This window comes from Sapajus apella, unplaced genomic scaffold, assembly GCF_009761245.1.
Source record: "Sapajus apella isolate SASKATOON/1434 unplaced genomic scaffold, GSC_monkey_1.0 scaffold32, whole genome shotgun sequence".
Taxonomy (NCBI): Eukaryota; Metazoa; Chordata; class Mammalia; order Primates; family Cebidae; genus Sapajus; species Sapajus apella.
In genome coordinates this window covers 15,742,006-15,759,263 of record NW_022436972.1, presented here as the reverse complement: position 1 = coordinate 15,759,263, position 17,258 = coordinate 15,742,006, and the positions used below count along the sequence as shown (strand labels likewise).

The following is a 17,258-nucleotide window of genomic DNA, read 5'->3' as shown; positions in this document are numbered from 1 at the left end:
GAATTTCCACATGAGGTTCAGAATTAGCTTATATATTTATGCAAAGAAGGCAGCTGGAATTTTGATAGAGTTGGTGCAGAATCTCTAGATGAATTCAGGAAGTTTGTTATCTTAACAATATTAAGTGTTCCAATCCATGAAGACAAGATGTTTTCCAGCCATTTAAGTCGTCTTTAGTTTCTTTCAATTCTATCTTGTAGTTTTTAGTATACTAGTCTTGGAATTATTTTGTTAAATGTATTCCTAATTATTTTATTATTTTCAATGCTATTATAAATGAAATTATTTTAATTTTATTTACTGGTTGTTCATGGCTGGTGTATGAAAATATTGAGTATGCTATTTTTTTCTTGTATCTTTTAACCTTGCTAAACTGGTTTATTAGACTTTTGTGAATTCCTTAAAATTTTCTATATAATGTCATTGGCAAATAGATTTATTTCTTCCTTTTCAATTTGGCTGCCTTTTATTTATTTTTCTTTGCTAATTGCTCTGGCTAGAAACTGTGCATACCAGTGGAACAGTCATTTTTTCAAATTTTATGGATTAGTTTTCAAAGGGAGAGACTGTTTCCTGCACTTGAGTCCTAGGATGTTGTTTAAGTATGGTACGTTGGCTTTGGTTTTAGATGGACTCAGTAGCATGGTCTCTATGCATTTTCTTTAGCTGAAATCCTCATTCATAGTGTCTGCAATTTTGTCAGGGCCTAGGTTGTTGGTTTGTGATGGCAGTGGTAGGATTTTCCTGGGTAAGGTGGTGTGGGGGTAGGGGTTGCTGGGTTGGCGGGCAGGACAAGTGTGTTTGTGTATCAGATTGTCCACCTGTGTGTCATCTTCCCTCCTGTGCAGGTCCACCTATTCCTTCCCTTGTGAGTTGGGTGCTCCATGGTTTTGAACACCAAAATCTTAGCCATTCTACACAGCAATAGGCTCCAAGCAGCTAGGGTAGTGGTGATGTAACCACTCATGTGAAAATACTGGAATGAAGGCCTGACTTCAGGGCTACGGAGACATAGTGGCTACTGGATCCCAGGGTAGGACTCACTCTAGTAGTGGGGCCCAGTTTCAAGACGGTACTGTGTTATACAGCTTTAGTATGGAGAATGGGGTGTGTGTGCACACACCAAATGGGCTGCTGTTTTGAGGCAATGCCATTACAGGAACTCTAGGCAACCCTCCTAACTGATTTAGGGCATGCGAAGACTATCTACCTCTCCTGTAGCAAAAGCCACAGGCAGCTGCAGCAGTGATGAGGACTGCTGGGCAGCTATAGCTTGCCCTCTTCCCGTAAGAAGTTCATCCTGGCTTTGAGCTGATCTCAACAGGGAAAACAGTGTGGCTGAGACAGAGTTCTTCGCTCCCCTCTCTATGGTGCTATTCTGAGTTTCTATGCTCCATGAGGATTTCGCAATTGCCCTGGTGCTCTCCAGTGTACTCCCTCATTCACTCTAGTGGAAATAGAGGTTTTAGTCATTGTTTTGGTCCCTTTTTGCGGGGGAAGATGGATGCCAGGCAAGTCTAGACAGCTATCTTGCTGACATGCCAGTCCACAACTTTTTTCAGTTGTCTTAATTTGTAGCCATCTTGTTCAGATTAAAATAAACTTAATTTCAATAATATGTACAAATTTTGCAGTTATATAGCTATATTTCCTCCTGCCTCCTTTGTGCTGTTATTTACTAAATTTATTTTGGTCTGAAGGATTACCTTTAGTATTTCTTGTAGAGCTGTCTGCTAGTGATATATCCTCTCAGTTGTTTATTAGAAATGTCTTAACTTCCCTTTCCTTAGTTTTTTGACTATATTTAAAATTTCAGCGCAGAATTTTGTGCTGTTATTGTAATACAAGTTAAATTTATACATCGTATGTGCACAACACAGATTCATGATTATTGCTTTAAAAGGGTTTTAAATAATAAGTTAGAAAAGTGAGAGTTACAAATAAAAAATATATTTATACAGTCTTGCATATGTAGTCACTTTTTCTAATGCTCTTTATTTTCTTTATTTGAATTTGAGTTACTATCTAATGTCCTTTAATGTTAGTGTGAAGGACTATCTTTAGTATTCCTTGTAGAGCAATCTGCTAGTGATAAATCCTCACTGTTGTTTATTAGGAATGTCTTCATTTTTTGAAGAATATTAAAAAAAAGCTGTATATAAAACTGTATGTCAACATCTTGGTTGACATTTATTTTAACATTGAGAATATGTAATTCCATTGCTTCTGGCTTCCATGGTTCCTCATGAAAAATTATTTGTTATTTTTATTGAGAATCCCTTGACCTTATAAATTGTTTCCTTCTTTCAGTTTCAAGGTTCTTTCTTTGTCCTTTGCCAGTTTCATTATGATGTATCTAGGTATAGATCTCTTTGACTTTATCATATTTCAAGTTTGTTGAGTTTTTCCTTCTAATTTGGAAAGTTTTCAGTCATTATTTTTAATTTTTCCCCCCTTATGCTTGACATCTGAGACTATATTTATGCATGTTTTTAGGCTTGATTGTGAGTCTCTGCTTATTTTTAAAATTCTCTTTTATTTCTATTACCTAGACTGGATAATCTCAATGGACCCTATCTTAAAGTTCACTGATTCTTTCATTTGCCTGTTGAAATCTGTTGTTGAGCCCTTGTAGGAAATTTTAATTTCAATTATTTATTTTTCAACTCCAGAATTACTATTCAGTTCATTTTCATAATTACCTATCTACTGATATTTTCTATTTTCTGAAATGTCATTCTCATACTTAATGTAATTATTTAGATATAGTTTCCTTAGTTCTTTAACCATATTTAAAATTTCTAACTTAAAGTCTGTGTCTAACAAGTCCAAGGGCTGGATTTTCTCATGGGTAATTTCCACGGGTTACTCTGTTTTTCTGTATATAGACTATTCTTTGTCTTTGCATGTTCTATTTTTTTTTTCTGAAAGCTGGATATTTAAAATAATTTGATGTGGCACTGAAAATCAGATTTACCTCCTTCTAGGGTTTGCTGGTGGTAGTGGTTTTCTGAAATAATTCTGCAAAGCCTGCATTTGTTGTTGCTGTTATTGTCATGGGTAGCCACTGAAGTTTCAGCTTAGTGGTCAGATAATGATCAGACAGAAATTATTTTACATGCCTAGAACAAATAAATCCCCAAGTTTTTGTTGAGAGGCTCTGTGTACATTTTGGAGCATGGCTTCCACACTCAGTCAAGAACTTGACAATTCTGCCTCAGCCTTTACTTCATGCTTATACAAAGCTTCAAGTTTAGCCAGAACTGAGAGCACAGGGCATTCTCTGTTTTTCCTGACAATATGCGTAGTCCTGAGTTTACACATGGCTCCACATATGCAAGTAGCCTTTTAGATTCCCAGGAATATATCAGAGCTTTTCAAAGTTCCCTATGAACATCTCAGATTTTCCTTTGAAGCCTTTTGGTTAATGTATTGTTTGTATCAACTGTGTCTTACTGCTTCAAGGAGCTGCCATATTCAAGATTGTTTTCAACAAATGCCCCGGAGGGAAAGATTGTTTGCATTAGATAACTCCTGAAGCAGATCTTTTAAGGACAACCTTTTGATTAGGGTCTTCCAGGGAACCTCCAGAGAGGTCAAATCATTGTAATTTTCTGGGAATGGGGATTTGAAGAAACTCCAACCTTGTTTTGCCCTTTCCAGTGACTATAATGCTGCTGCTTTTCATTGTGATTGTGGGTTGTTGATTTTATATGTACTGTGGAGCTGGAGGAGGTAGAGTGGATTGGAATAGGGCAAGTTAAAATGCCACAAAGCTCTCTGTGCTTACTGCGATTCAGCCATTTTTCTGAATAAACACTCTGGATTGCTGCAAGCTTTTGGTTCTTTTCCAGACTTCTGAAAAAGTTAATTCTGACAATTTTTGCTGGTTTTCTCATTGCTTTTATGGGGCGGGGAGAGGATTTTCAGAAGTCATTACTTTGTCATTTTCACTGAAATCACTTCAAGTTCTATCCTTTTAATGAAATGTTTTTAAAAAGGAATTCTCAAGTTCCGTTTTAATCACGCCTAAATGAGCCACTATTTATTAAACTTATATTGAATTGATAAGAACAGAATTTAGTTTAACTCACCTGGCAACCTTGGTGGAAAATGAAGTCAGCTGAGCCGTTACTCTTTCTCTAAACAATGCTGACTGAATGCAATGTCACTTTGATAGACATTACTGTCAAACAAAATGTTCAACATTATTTCGTTGCTACATTTGATACTATGTTGAGTGTTGAATAGATGGAGTGAAAAGATCATTATTCTCAGTTTCTGGTAGCACCACCTACTCTAGTCATGACCAGGTATTGACTTTTACTTAGAAATTTTGTCTGAATGGATGATGCCTTGTACCAACTAGATTATTATTACTTACATTTTGTTTCTTGGGGAGTACTTTAAGACTGCATAATTTCAATCTCGGATCCTTAGAATCCTAAACTTTTAGAGATGGAAACATCCTTAGGTATCATCTAGTCTGTCATGTCTCAAAACGTGTTCTAGAGGTGTTTATAAATGCAAAGGGACAATCCCGTGAAGAAACAATTTGAGTAAATGTGGCTTAAACAAAGTCAAGGAGGTTTATTTACTGCTAGGGTTTTTGTAACATTCAATATGTTACTTTATACTGTAAATTTCTAGAAGGGGACAACAACCTGTTGCATTTCCCTAATTAATTGGAGAATGGATTCTTTTTATTGAAACAGATCTCCTAGAAAATGTTCTGTAGGGTTAGGAAAACACTGACCTAATTCAGTATCATTATTTTATCTATTAAGAGATTGAAGCTCAGGACTGCCAGATTTAACAAATTACAATGCAAGTCTCCCAGCTAAATTTAAATTTCAAGTAAATAATGAATAACTTTTTATCATTTGTATGAGGCATACTTATACTCTACTAAAATTATGTTACTTATATGAAATTTATATTTAGATGAGCATTCTCTGTTTTCACCTGCTGATCCTAGCAATTGGCTTGTCCAAAATGACACAGCAAGTGCTTAGAAGAACTGGGGCTAAAATAAAGTTTTTATACTCTTGCTCAGTGGTTTTATTCTCTAAGGTACATAGCATGGCTAAGGGTTTAATGGCATTCTGGTCTACTAAGGAGATACTACAATACGTATAGAACCACTTCACTCTTCTGTGACATTCTATCAACGTGTCTGCCTAACAAACTAGCAGGAGAATACTACAACCAATATTAATGTAATTGTAAAATAACAATGATAATGATGGCTGATCTTTATTGGATGCTTACTACATGCCAATTACTGTTCCAAGAGACTTCCACCTTTTATCATTTTTGCCCCCACAACAGCCCTATAGGCAGGCGCCATTATTCCATGTTACATATGCAGGAACTGAGGCACAAGAGGTTAAGCAAATTGGCCAAGATCTCTCACAGCAAATAAGTTGCAGAGCTGAGGAAGAACTTCTAGAAAAGGAAAATTATATTTCAAAAAATTATCCCTTTTAAAAGATATACCATAATTGAGAAGAAGTAAAGCTAACTTTCTTTTTGATCAAATCTCTGGAGGCTTGTTTGAACTCACTTTTAAGAAATAAAACCGTTGTCTGACAGATGAATATCTTTGTTGCAAAGGAAATTTATATAATACAGCTCCTCCTAAGCAAGGTAAAGCATAAAAAAGAGCTCTATGTTGGGTGGTGACGTCTCTTTCTAGGTGAAGGTTAGAGGCATACCCATAGGTCTAAGACTTGGAGCTGCAAATAGAAATAGGTCCTGCACATGGTACCTGAGTTTGTAAGTGGAGGACAAAACCCACGTCTTATCACTCCTCTTTCCTCGGTAGAATGTAGAGCAAAAACTGGCATGTGGAAAGAGCTCAGTAAGATATAAAAACATCTTTCTAGGAGATACGTTTTAATAAAAAAGGTCTGTTCTCTAATTAATTACTTAAGGACAAAAGACCCTCACTAATTCTTTGAGTAGAGACACACACTCATAGCACCCACCACCAAAATCTTTCTTTCCCTAGGAAAGGCAGTGGTGCATGTGAGAATGGCTTCAGATTCTCTTCCTTTTTGACACTGGAACCTGACATTCTTTTGGATTAAGGACCTAACTACCTCTACCTGACTAGCTCATAGATTCCTTGGCTGGAAAGCTGCCTTGGAGAGTAAGAAAATTGAGGTTTCAAGAAAATTAACGTGAAGGGGCACAAGCCTTTCAAAGCTGTCATATTAGCATGTTGACCATCATTCTCTGCATATTTGGGGTATAGAGGAAAAGGTGGCCAGGGACATGGTGGAATGTGATTTCATCTCAATGATCAGCCCGAGTCTGTGAATCTCCTCACTCACATGGCTTTCCTCACTGATACCCAGCCCTTAGTTATCGAGTCCCTTTGGCAAACAAGGGATCCATTTCCTCTTGAGCTCTTGTCAAAACCATTTTTAATTATTATAGATTTATGGCTCAAAAAATCTGAGAAATTCTAAATTAGTGGCTTAAAACATCAGCCGAATCTACCGTATTCCATTTTTATGATTACAACTAATATCAATAATAGCTATCATTTGTTACGGGCCTACCTTGTTCCATGTATTCTATTAAGCACGTTACATACATTAACTCATTAATCAAATGGGCACTAATATTTCCCTGAAGGAATACATTTATGCTCAGAGAGGTTAAGTAACTTACCTAATGTTTCACAATGAGGTGGTAGTCTGAGAATAAATGTTCATTAAAGTACTGCAGTAAAAATTTTACTCTTTTAGGCTAATGGAAATGAGGCAACCTGAATTTGCGAGATTCATATTTTAAAACGCTATGTTTAAAGCTAAAGAGTTTACCACCTTCTCACGCATTGAGTAACTTAAATTATGTATGCAAAGAACAGCTGCCTTGCAGGGGGTCTTGGAAGATCTACAGATGAGCCTTATTTATAATTAGAATGCCACTCTTTAAGCATTATTTATAATTAACATGTCAGTGATTTATAATTGGAGAAATACTTCTAAATTATGTTTAAAAGACTAATAAACAGTTTGTTTTAAACTATTTAAATGATCATTCTTTTCATCCTTGATTTGATTGCCAAACTTCAGGCCAGTTCTGAAACTGACTCTGAAGTAATGAAAGCATAGACTAATGCAGTTTAATATAAAGGATTTGTAGCCACCCTTGTGTGGCTTTCTTATTTAAAATACATCTCTCCTTGACTGGCGCTGGCTGTTTGGATATCTGTAAGATTCACCCTTTGCAAGAATAGAATCAAAGCCTCTAAGGAATTGGATTTAATTCTAAGAACGTGGAATTTTCCTTTGAAGTGACCCTTTAAAAATTTTAGCAAGTTCCTGCCTTAATATCCAACTTGTATGCCTCACTGAGTGTTCATGAGATTAGCAGCCATCACTAGTTCTTTGTCTGGAAGCTGAAATGAAAAGCTAAGGGTTGCAGTGGGCTTTAAGAACACTGTTCCGGCTTCGAGCCCCCATGCCTGTCTTGGTCCAAATGACTCAGATACAGTACTACAGCTGTTTCAGCATTCTTGGGTTTTGTTTGCCAGCTCTATTGGAGACTAAAGCTTATATAAGTAATATAAAACCTTAGCATTTACAACATAAAGCCACCACAAGAACTCACAGACATTAAGTGTTGGTAAGATTTTGTTTGGAGGAATTTTATTTTAAAATGTAATATCCTTTTCCTTTCTTTGGCAAAATAGAATCAGGAGAACTTGGATGGAACTCTACTGCTTATGAAAAGTCTCACCCTGTTCTTATAAGCAAGTCTGTCACCCTTGATTGGAAAGTAATAATTCATAAAACTTAATGTTATTATCGTTCCTCTGCCTGGAGTGATAGATATTCTTGAGGCTTTTTAAATAAAAAGTTTAAAATTGAATTTGCAACTCAAAAGATTGGTAAGTTCAAATGTTAGTTTCCTGCTGAGTAACTGTGAAAACAATTCCAAAGTAGCCAGTAGTGTGTTAGGAATGGCAGTTTTATTAAATGACTTGATGAAGTGCAATGAAAACACACTTTCAGTGTCTTTTTGCAGCCTTTCCTACAAAAATAATAGTTTTCTTATAGATGTTAGTGTTTGCCTTCACTCTACTTCTTTGGTTTTTCTTCCAGTTCAGGTTTTATGCAAAGTTGTTCAATAACAAGGCGAGAGTTGGTTTTATTCATAGCAGACCAAGTAGGGTTCTCATGTATGAACTGATTGTCTGACACTGCTTGGAGATTACTGGTTTGCATTTCACCATGTAATTGGTAGTAAAAAGTCTTAAAGTATGATGAAAAATCCCTTTGGTCTAAAATGTGGCACTGAGCATTGTGTTCTCATGACAGCATGCCTTCTAAAGTCACAAATCTTCAGTGAAGTCCTTGAAGGAACTGGGTCTTGCTGGAGGAAAGAGAATGACCCAGATGTGGGAAGGTTGCTCTAGCCCAATAGAAAACCAGCAAGTTCATTTAAAAAGGTATCTTTCAATTATGAAAATTGGCAGGCGTCAAAGGACACTTGGCAGTTGAACTTTGCAAAAACATTTGCACTGGCGCTGAAGAGGACCTTCTCTTTTGCTGGACTTTCTCTTTTGCTGGTTTCATTAAAAAAAATGAAACATTTTGCAGTTTCACCTCAATTTCCTCTCTCCTTTTTCCACAAAAACAAAAGGTGATTTTTCAAGGTCCCTGTATCAGCATTATTTGACATCCTTCTATGGGCTTGACCAAATAACTGACCGAACCACTCAGGAAGAAAATCGAAAATATGTTGTGATTTTTAACTTTTCGCCCCCCCATTATTGTCTTTAATGGAAAATTGTCTCTTTTTCCATTTCTTGATTCCTCCCACCCCATGGGCACTACACTGCTGCTATAAAAATAAAAACAGTGAAATTCCAGTCTTGACTAAATTTGGGAATTCTTGCACACATGAAAAAAATCTTTGTTTCTGTTTGTGGAAATTGGCAAAGTGAAAACGGACAGCTTAGCTCTTCTCACATTGGCACTTAGATTTACTGCAGAAGTTGAATTTTTAAAAGATTGTAAACATAATTATAGGGGAAAAAACGTGGTTTATGTTTATCTCCACACCAAATGCCCTGTATAGAGATCTTTATAACCAATCTGCAGGATTCCTTCCTTTCTGGGCAGGGATGTAGCCTTGTGAGACTGGAGGCCTATCCTCAGTGCCCCTTGCATGAAGACACTGTCTACTGTTGCTTAGCTCCTCAGGGATAACGGAGAGTAAGGAAGCCTCAGACTGCCAAGTGACTGGATGATTAAGTGCATCCTTGAACTTCTGCTAAGACGTCAGCAAAACCCTCATGTCGGCCAACTTTGGGGATTCTCTGTTTTATATTGGTCTCTGGTATAAAATAGCTCTGGTTCATTTTATCCGTACCATTCAACATGCTGAGTGCTGCAAGTCCCACTCTGTAATTTGTGTGTACATTTGTATACATGTTTTCTTTTTCAGTGTTTATCCTTAACAGAATAAAATAGTTGCTCTAACTCTACAACATTTCCGCAGAAGCATAGCTACAACACTGATGAAAAGAGGACCTATGACCTACTCACATTTTAAAACCCCCAAATTAAATCTCTTCTTTCCTGTGCATCTCAGTTTTGTGATTTTGTTTCTAATATCTACATTAGAAAAAATATATAGCTGCCTGCTGGAGTTTTGGTGAAGATTTTGGCCCCACCTTTAAGACATGGAGGGAATGTCTAGCATTCTTCATGGAAATATGCCTGTGAGGAGCATTAGCTCCTGTTATAGAGGGAGAATAGCTAGCAGGTAGAGGTCTCAGGGAGAAATCTTCCCTATTGCTATCGAAGAGGCCAAGCCATCTTGATTTACCATTTCATGTCCCACTTCCCTTCCCATCTCTAGCCTCTCCCTTCTTATGGTAGGAAGAATAATGGCCCCCTCAAAGCTGTCCAGGTCCTAATCCCCAGAACCTATGAATATGTTACCTTACAAGGTAAAAGGAATTTTGCATATGTTATTAAGTTAAGGATCTTGGAATAGGGCCATTATCCGAGATTATCCAGGGAGCCCAATGTCCTTGAAAGAGGAATGCAAGAAGGTCATACAGTGTGACAAGAGAAACAGAGATTGAAGTGATGCAGAATGAGCGTTTCACTGGTACTACTCATTTGGAAGCAAATTAACTTCAGAAATGTAAAAGTAATGATGAAATTTCTTGTACAAGTCATGTTCAGTGCAAGGGTCTCAAAATCCTTCACAATAGACTATTATTAGAACTCTTGATATTTATGCTCATTTTCTAACTTCCAGTCTAGAAGACAATATCCTTTCCTCCTTGGAGAATTCTGAATGGTGCCTGTAGGAGTGGAGGCTGGCCTGATGTTCCTCTTATTTCCTGTTTTTCTATGTTTATTACTTGTAAGATGGCATTCCTTGTATGTGGGCCGTTAAGGGACTTCCAGCACTAAAAGCAGGAACGTCCCAGGCAAACTGGGACAAGTTGGTCACCCTGAGTAGAAGACAGAGTGTGGACTCCTGTGAGGATCAGAGAAAAATGGTTTGAAACGGCGATTTCAGAACTTCCCATATTTACTGTAATTTCAAGAGAAAGGTGACATTTCTGAGTCCTTCCTGTGAGTGATCTAGGATATTTTTATCTTTCAGAGTTGCAAAAGATGTTCCATTTTCCATGTTTTTCCTTCTTTACCTTCATGTCCAGGCTAGAGCAGCACTGGATATGTAAGACAATGGGAGAGACTCCAGGTCAGAAAGCCAGCCATAAGCTCTTGACTAATGGAAGCCATGTGTCCCTGGCAGGAAAGGTACTTCCAGGGGCTCCATTAGATGGTCACTGCCTGTCCACAGCAGCCAGCGCCTTCATGACAGCATGCCCTCAAGAGTTTTCTAAATAGGAGTTTTCCAAAAACAACACCACAAAGTGCATCCCTCTTCTCTTAGTGATGGTCTGTGGAGTGGCCAAGGGTAGACTTGGGTAGCAAGAGTATAATCACTTTTTATTTTTGGAAACAAAAAGCATGTCTACTTATTGGCAGCTAAAATGCTGGCATAGGCCAGAGAGAGAAGTTTAGATTACATGGCTTTCCAATGCCCTTGTTTATGTAAACCAACCCCTGGGGCAATGGCTTTGGCAAATCTCTCAATAGTTGCCTTTGAGGAAATCTACCAGAAGTCTTATTCTTTTGTTTTGAAATGTGAATATCAATTGTAAAAAAATGAAACAAAACTCAATAAAATAAAACAATCCTTTCAGTGAACCTGAGCTTCCCTCAGCTCCCGCTCCACTCATCTCTGCACCCTCAACACTGTGGCTCTGTGGGGGACAGGTACCCTTGACACTGTGGCCCTATGGGTGGGGGCTGGGGTGCCCCAGACTCCATGCCAGCTTCTCCCAGCCCAGCCTGATCAGCAGGACCCACAGCTAATTATGAAGTCGTTTTGTCTGGAGTTGGCTTTCTGTACAGAGTAGTCACCTATTGCCATGGTGATGTGGAGAAATCAATTTGGCTTCAGCTGCGAGATAAAGGAATTGACATAGTTAAGCTCCATTTTGACATAACATCATAAATATTTGAATTAGAGATTATTTAGCAGAATTCAGATGAATTCAGATAATACAAAGTGGTAGCTCCTGGAATGAGTGGAAACGCCACTGAGAATCAAAGGTCTGAGATTCCAGTCCTGGCTCTGCCGCTCTCCAGCCCTGTGCGCAGGGCCAGTCCCATCAGTAAGCTCTCTGCACTTCAGTTTCCTTCCCCGGTAAATGAGTAGGTAGATGATGTGATCTTCCCAAAAAGTGAATTTATTTTGAGTACTGTACTCATTTACTTATTCAGTTATTCAACCTTTATTGGCACCTTCCAAGTATAAATTAAGTTTAAAAACTTTATTGATGATTCCATTAGTTAATTCAACATTAATCAGCATTTATTATGCTCCAGGCACTAACAGCTGGGTATACAAAGATATTGCCTGAACCCCTTAATTGGTAAACTGTTGAGAGTAGAAAACGAATTAATCACTTATGGAATTGTCCTTCACTCTAAAATATTACCACTCTTTTAGAGGCATTTCAGATGGCCTGTTCTTCACATGCTTTCATTTCCCTTTATGCCACCTTAGACCTTTTTATGTGTATTTCATGATATTTTTCACATTCTGACTTGCATTGTTAATTGTATTTCTATCTAATCCGCTTTCCTCAAGCCAAGTTAACTTGAGGACAGGTGCCACATTGGGTCTCGCTGTTTTCTGTCTTCAATGGCACCAAACACAGTGACTGATAATAAGTGCTCAATACATTTTTGTTCAATTGCATCAGCCAGTAGAATCCTCACTAATGGCTTTTTATTGTCTATGTCCAGTTGCCTTTTGTCAATGGTGTGACCTTAGTGTAACTAAGGTCAAAACCCCAGAACTCCTTAAGGCTGGGGGTTCATCTGGAAGCCAGAGAGAAAACTTTCAGAGACATGGAAGATTTTTTTTCCCTTGAAGACAGGGAAACTCATGTGATTAACCTCAGAATTTTAAGAAGAGTTTCTTTTGTTAACCATGAAGTAATCTGGATTATGACGTATGTATTATGACACGCCTTCCTCATGGACACCAGGAATATTCATTGCCAATGGCTGGTGGTTTAAATTTCCCTAAAAACAGCTATATGTCTGGCTGCAGGTGAGAATTTGTTAAGGGACACAGGATACCTTCTGAATCCCATAGTTAAGAGGTCAAAGGGAGACATTCTTAGAACCTCCTAGGGAAACTCAGGAAACTGATATGACCTGGGCTGATGATATTGCACTTAGATGTAATAACTTGATACAGACTATCTGTAATGGGTTCACCTTAAGAAGTAGCAAAAGCCGTACGCTGTTGAGTGTCATTTGTTGGAGGAAAGTCTGCAAAATAATGGTACCTACTATTTATGGAATGCTTCCAATGTGCTAGATTTTCATTACCTTTGTTATTCCATTGAGTCCTCACAATGATAGTGTTGGCTGGAAGGAAAGGTGGCAATCAATGCCTTACTCATTAGTAGGAGGTGGTTAAAATATAACTAGTTGGTGTAACCAGATGGTGTTCTCAAACAAAAATGTGTTTTTGCAATGGTTATTGGCTCCAAGATTGTCATTCAGATGATGCAGAATATCCTTACAGTAATTTTGAGAAAATATTGATAGAAGTCACACTTGCCCTCAAACCCCAAAACTTAAGTCCTGATAGAGAACTGCAGATTCCTGGGAATATGCATGTGAACTTTCACGGTTCAAAAAAATCTCAGCTTGAAGCGTTAGTGATCCATGAACATCAACTAAAGCAAGATTATCTTTAACAATAAATATTACCAGACTGAGAAGCTCCATTGTGTTTGTGATAAAACCTTCTCTGTCTTTACCACTCCCTTCCAGCATGTTGTGTTGGAAATCTACCTGGGCCTAGAAGCAAGTTTTCAGCAAAGCCTCTGGAAGAGATGCCTCGGCCTGATCCACCCCTCTCCAAATGGATAGCTTTGGATTTGCTCTGAAATCAGACTCTCAACCCAAATGTGCCACTGTACTTGGTTTAATTTTGGCAAAGCAAGGCTTCATGTTTTTCAGAAAGCAGATTTAAAGAAGCTTAGACAAGACATTCAAGAGCTTTCTTGCACACCAATCAGTTCTTGCAAAATAGCATTTTAATTTTTTAAGTGCAAGTGAATCAGAAACATCTGAAGTAAATTTTCTTGAAAAAAAAAAAAAAAAAAAAAAAAAAAAACAATTGGCGTTTGAAACCAAAGAGAGAAAGTGCTTGGTTGGCTAAAAACAATTTAGGTTTTGTGGTAACCCTAAAGTGTTTGAAAAACAATTTACATATTTGATGAGCTCAAAATGTCTCTGGATTAGGCCCTGTTCCCAGGATACAATAGACAATAAATATAGACAATTAAAACAGGGCCATATTGGGTTCCATTTCACAGGGTCTCACATTTGGTAATCAAAAGTTGAAAAAGCCTGCCCTTATTTCTTATATGGTACACTTTCAAAACCATTAACTTCTAAAAATTATTCAAATATTGAAAATATCTTATGAATTAGCCTTTTCATGGTGTCAAAGTAGAATAACTAGTCAAACAATTTAATAACTTTTTTATAGTTCCTTTTAGCTGAGTCTATCTTGTACAAAGTGCAAATTATTTCAGAAATCTAAGAGTGTTTATGTCCAGAGAAAGAGCTCTGGGACTACAACACATTCTCCCATAAAAATGAGTCATCAAGATATTTTGTGGAACTTAGATTTGGTTTTATTCATGGGAAATTCACACCAAATTGGGTTGATTAGTACTTGTTCATCAATTTGTTCTGCCCTTGCATTTTCTTAGCAAGCTCCTATTAAACCAGAAGTGTTTTCCATTTGATGGGAATAAATCTGGCCAACAAGAGTGGGCTGAGTTTCTGGCTGACCAGTAGTGAGGTTTATGTAGAAACCAAAACTGGGAAATGACCATTGAAAGATAGTCACTGATCAATAAGAACCCCTCAACCCAAATATGCCATGAACCGACAATATGGTCAGTAATTTAATGGTGAGTAATGTAATACACTTAAAGCCAGAAGATTTGAATTTCTCTCTAAACATGTTAGTAGCAGGCAAATCATTTAGCTTCTTCCCCTGGTCTGTGAAAGCTCTGTTTGATTCTATTGAATCGGAGAGAAAGAGCAACTGACACTGGATTCGCAGAGCCAAGAGAGGTAGGAGGCTGACAGGGTGCGATTCTTCCTTATTTACAGGTCAGTTTAGATTCTCTAATATTACCTTGGCTTGATCAGGTTTCTGCTACTTCTATCAAATCTTTGTTAGCTATACCCTGAGTCTTTTGTTTGAAGCCTGATCTTATTTCCTTCCAGGGTGTTAAAAATAGATGGTACAATTGACCCTTAAACAACATGAGTTTGAACTGTGTGAGTCCACTTGTATGTGGATTTTTTTCTACTAAATATATTGGAAAATTTTTTGTTTTGCAACAATTTGAAAAAAGTTGCAGACAAACTGTATAGCCAAGAAAAAAAGGGTATATCATGAATCCATAAAATATATGTAGGTTCTAGTCTATTTCATGATTTACTACCATAAAATATACACAAATCTATTACAGAAAGCTAACATCTATTAAAACTTATGCAAAGAGACCATACATGGCACCACTTACAGTAGAAATATTTAAAAAGTAATAATAAAGTATTAAATTGTAGCTGCATAAAATTAACTGTAGTGCATACTGTACTACTATAATAATTTTGTAGCCACCTACAGTGGCTATTGCAGTGAATTCACCTGCTGTGAGTATTCGCCTAAATGCTGTGTGATGCTAAGGAATTGTGTATCAAGGTAAAAAGTGATCTCTTTGGGTTCTCTTGTACTTTTCGTCGTGTTTGGTGCAATATAGTAAACCTTCAATCACACCTTAGTGATGCTGGAAGTGCTCCTAAGAAGCAGAGAAAAGTCATGATTGTATAAGAAAAAGTTGAATTACCTGATACATGTCATAGATTGGGGTCTGCAGCTGCAGTTGTCCACCATTTCAAGATAAGCAAATCCAGTGTAAGGACCACTGTAAAAAAAGAAAAGGAAATTTGTGAAGCGGTGGCTGCAGCTACACCAGCAGGAGTGGAAATCTCGCACTCTTATGAAATACTTTTAATCTTGTATTGAAAATGCAGCTTTAGTGTGGGTGCAGGATTGCTATAAGAAAGCCATACCTGTAGACTCTAATATGTTTAGAGAAAAAGCAAAGTCATCATATGACAACTTAAAGCAAAAGAAAAGTAAAGAATCTAAAGCTGGAGAATTTAATGCAAGCAAAGGTTAGCTTGATAATTTTAGAGAGAAGTTTGCCTTGAAAAATATCTAGGTAACAGGAGAAGCAATTTCTTCTAACAAAGAGACAGCAGACCAGTTCCTATATGCTATTAAGAAAATCATTGAAGAGAAGAGCTATCTTCCCAAATAGGCGTTTAATACAGACAAAAGTGCCCTATTCTGGAAAAAAAAATGCCACAAAGGACATTTATTAGTAAGGAAGAGAAATGAGCACCAGGATTTAAGGCAAGAAGCGTTGGGCTAACTCTCCTGTTGTGTCCAAATGCAGTCAAGTTTATGGTCAGGCTGCTCTTATCCAGAAAGTTGCTAATCTCTGAGTCTTGAAGGGAAAAGATAAACACCAGCTGTCAGTCTTTTGGTTGTACAACAAGAAGTCCTGGACAACGAGAACTCTGTCTGGATTAGTTCCATCGATGCTTTATTACTGAAATCAGTAAGAACCTTGCCAATAAGGGAGTGCCTTTCAAAGTTCCTTTGATAATGGACAATGCTCCTGGCCACTCAGAGCCCCCTGCCTTCAACATGTAGGCATCGAGTGTACTTGCCCCCAAGTACAATGTCTCTAATTCGGCCCCTAGATCAAGGAGTCCAGAACTCCTTGATCTAGGGGCCAAATTGGAGACAAGGGTCAAAGGCCCTATGGGACCTTTAAGGCTTCTTACACACGGTACCCTTTGCAAAGGACTGTCAACACTGTGGAAAAGAGCCCAATAGAACATCATGAAAGTCTGGAAGGATTACAGTGTTGAAGATGCCATTGTTGTTATAGAAGAAGCCATGAAAGCCATCAAGCTTGAAACAATAAATTTCTGCTGGAGAAAACTATGTCCAGATGTTGTGCATAACTTCACAGGGTTTAGGATGAAGTCAACCAAATAAATTGTAAAAGAGACTGTGGATAAGGCAAAAAACGGTGAAAGATGACAGGTTTCAAGATATGAACCTTGGTTCTCCAATTCTCCAATTCAATAGCTAATAGACACCACACCAGATCAATTAATAGAGGATAACTTGATGGAGATGAGTGCTTCTGAACCAGTGCTAGGTGATCAGGAAGATGACACAGACGCAGTGCCAGAAGACAAATTGACGGTGGGCAGTCTTGGAAGAAGGGTGATTATTAAAGACTGTTTTTGACTTCTTTTATGCACGGACCCTTCCATGATATGGGCACTAAAACTAAAGCAATTGCTGAAAGAAAAATTGGTACCATATAGAAACATCATTTTTCCAGAAATGAAAAAGCAAAAATGTCAGGCAGAAATTAGGATGGCTTTCTGTAAAGTTACTCCAAGTGTGCCTACCTCTCCTGCCTCTGCTACCCCTGTGGCAGCAAGACCAACCCCTCATCTTTCTCTTTAACATACTTAAAATGAAGATGATGAGAACAGAGAACTTTA

The 17,258-nt window shown here is 37.7% G+C and overlaps 1 long non-coding RNA gene across 1 annotated transcript; it reads left to right on the top strand.

The window, feature by feature from the left end:
• Nucleotides 1-297: 297 nt before the first annotated feature.
• LOC116562387 lies at nt 298-11,258 on the top strand. The gene is made up of 2 exons (XR_004273911.1): nt 298-8,467; nt 9,123-11,258. It is a non-coding gene; the product is annotated as an uncharacterized LOC116562387 (long non-coding RNA).
• Nucleotides 11,259-17,258: the final 6,000 nt, after the last annotated feature.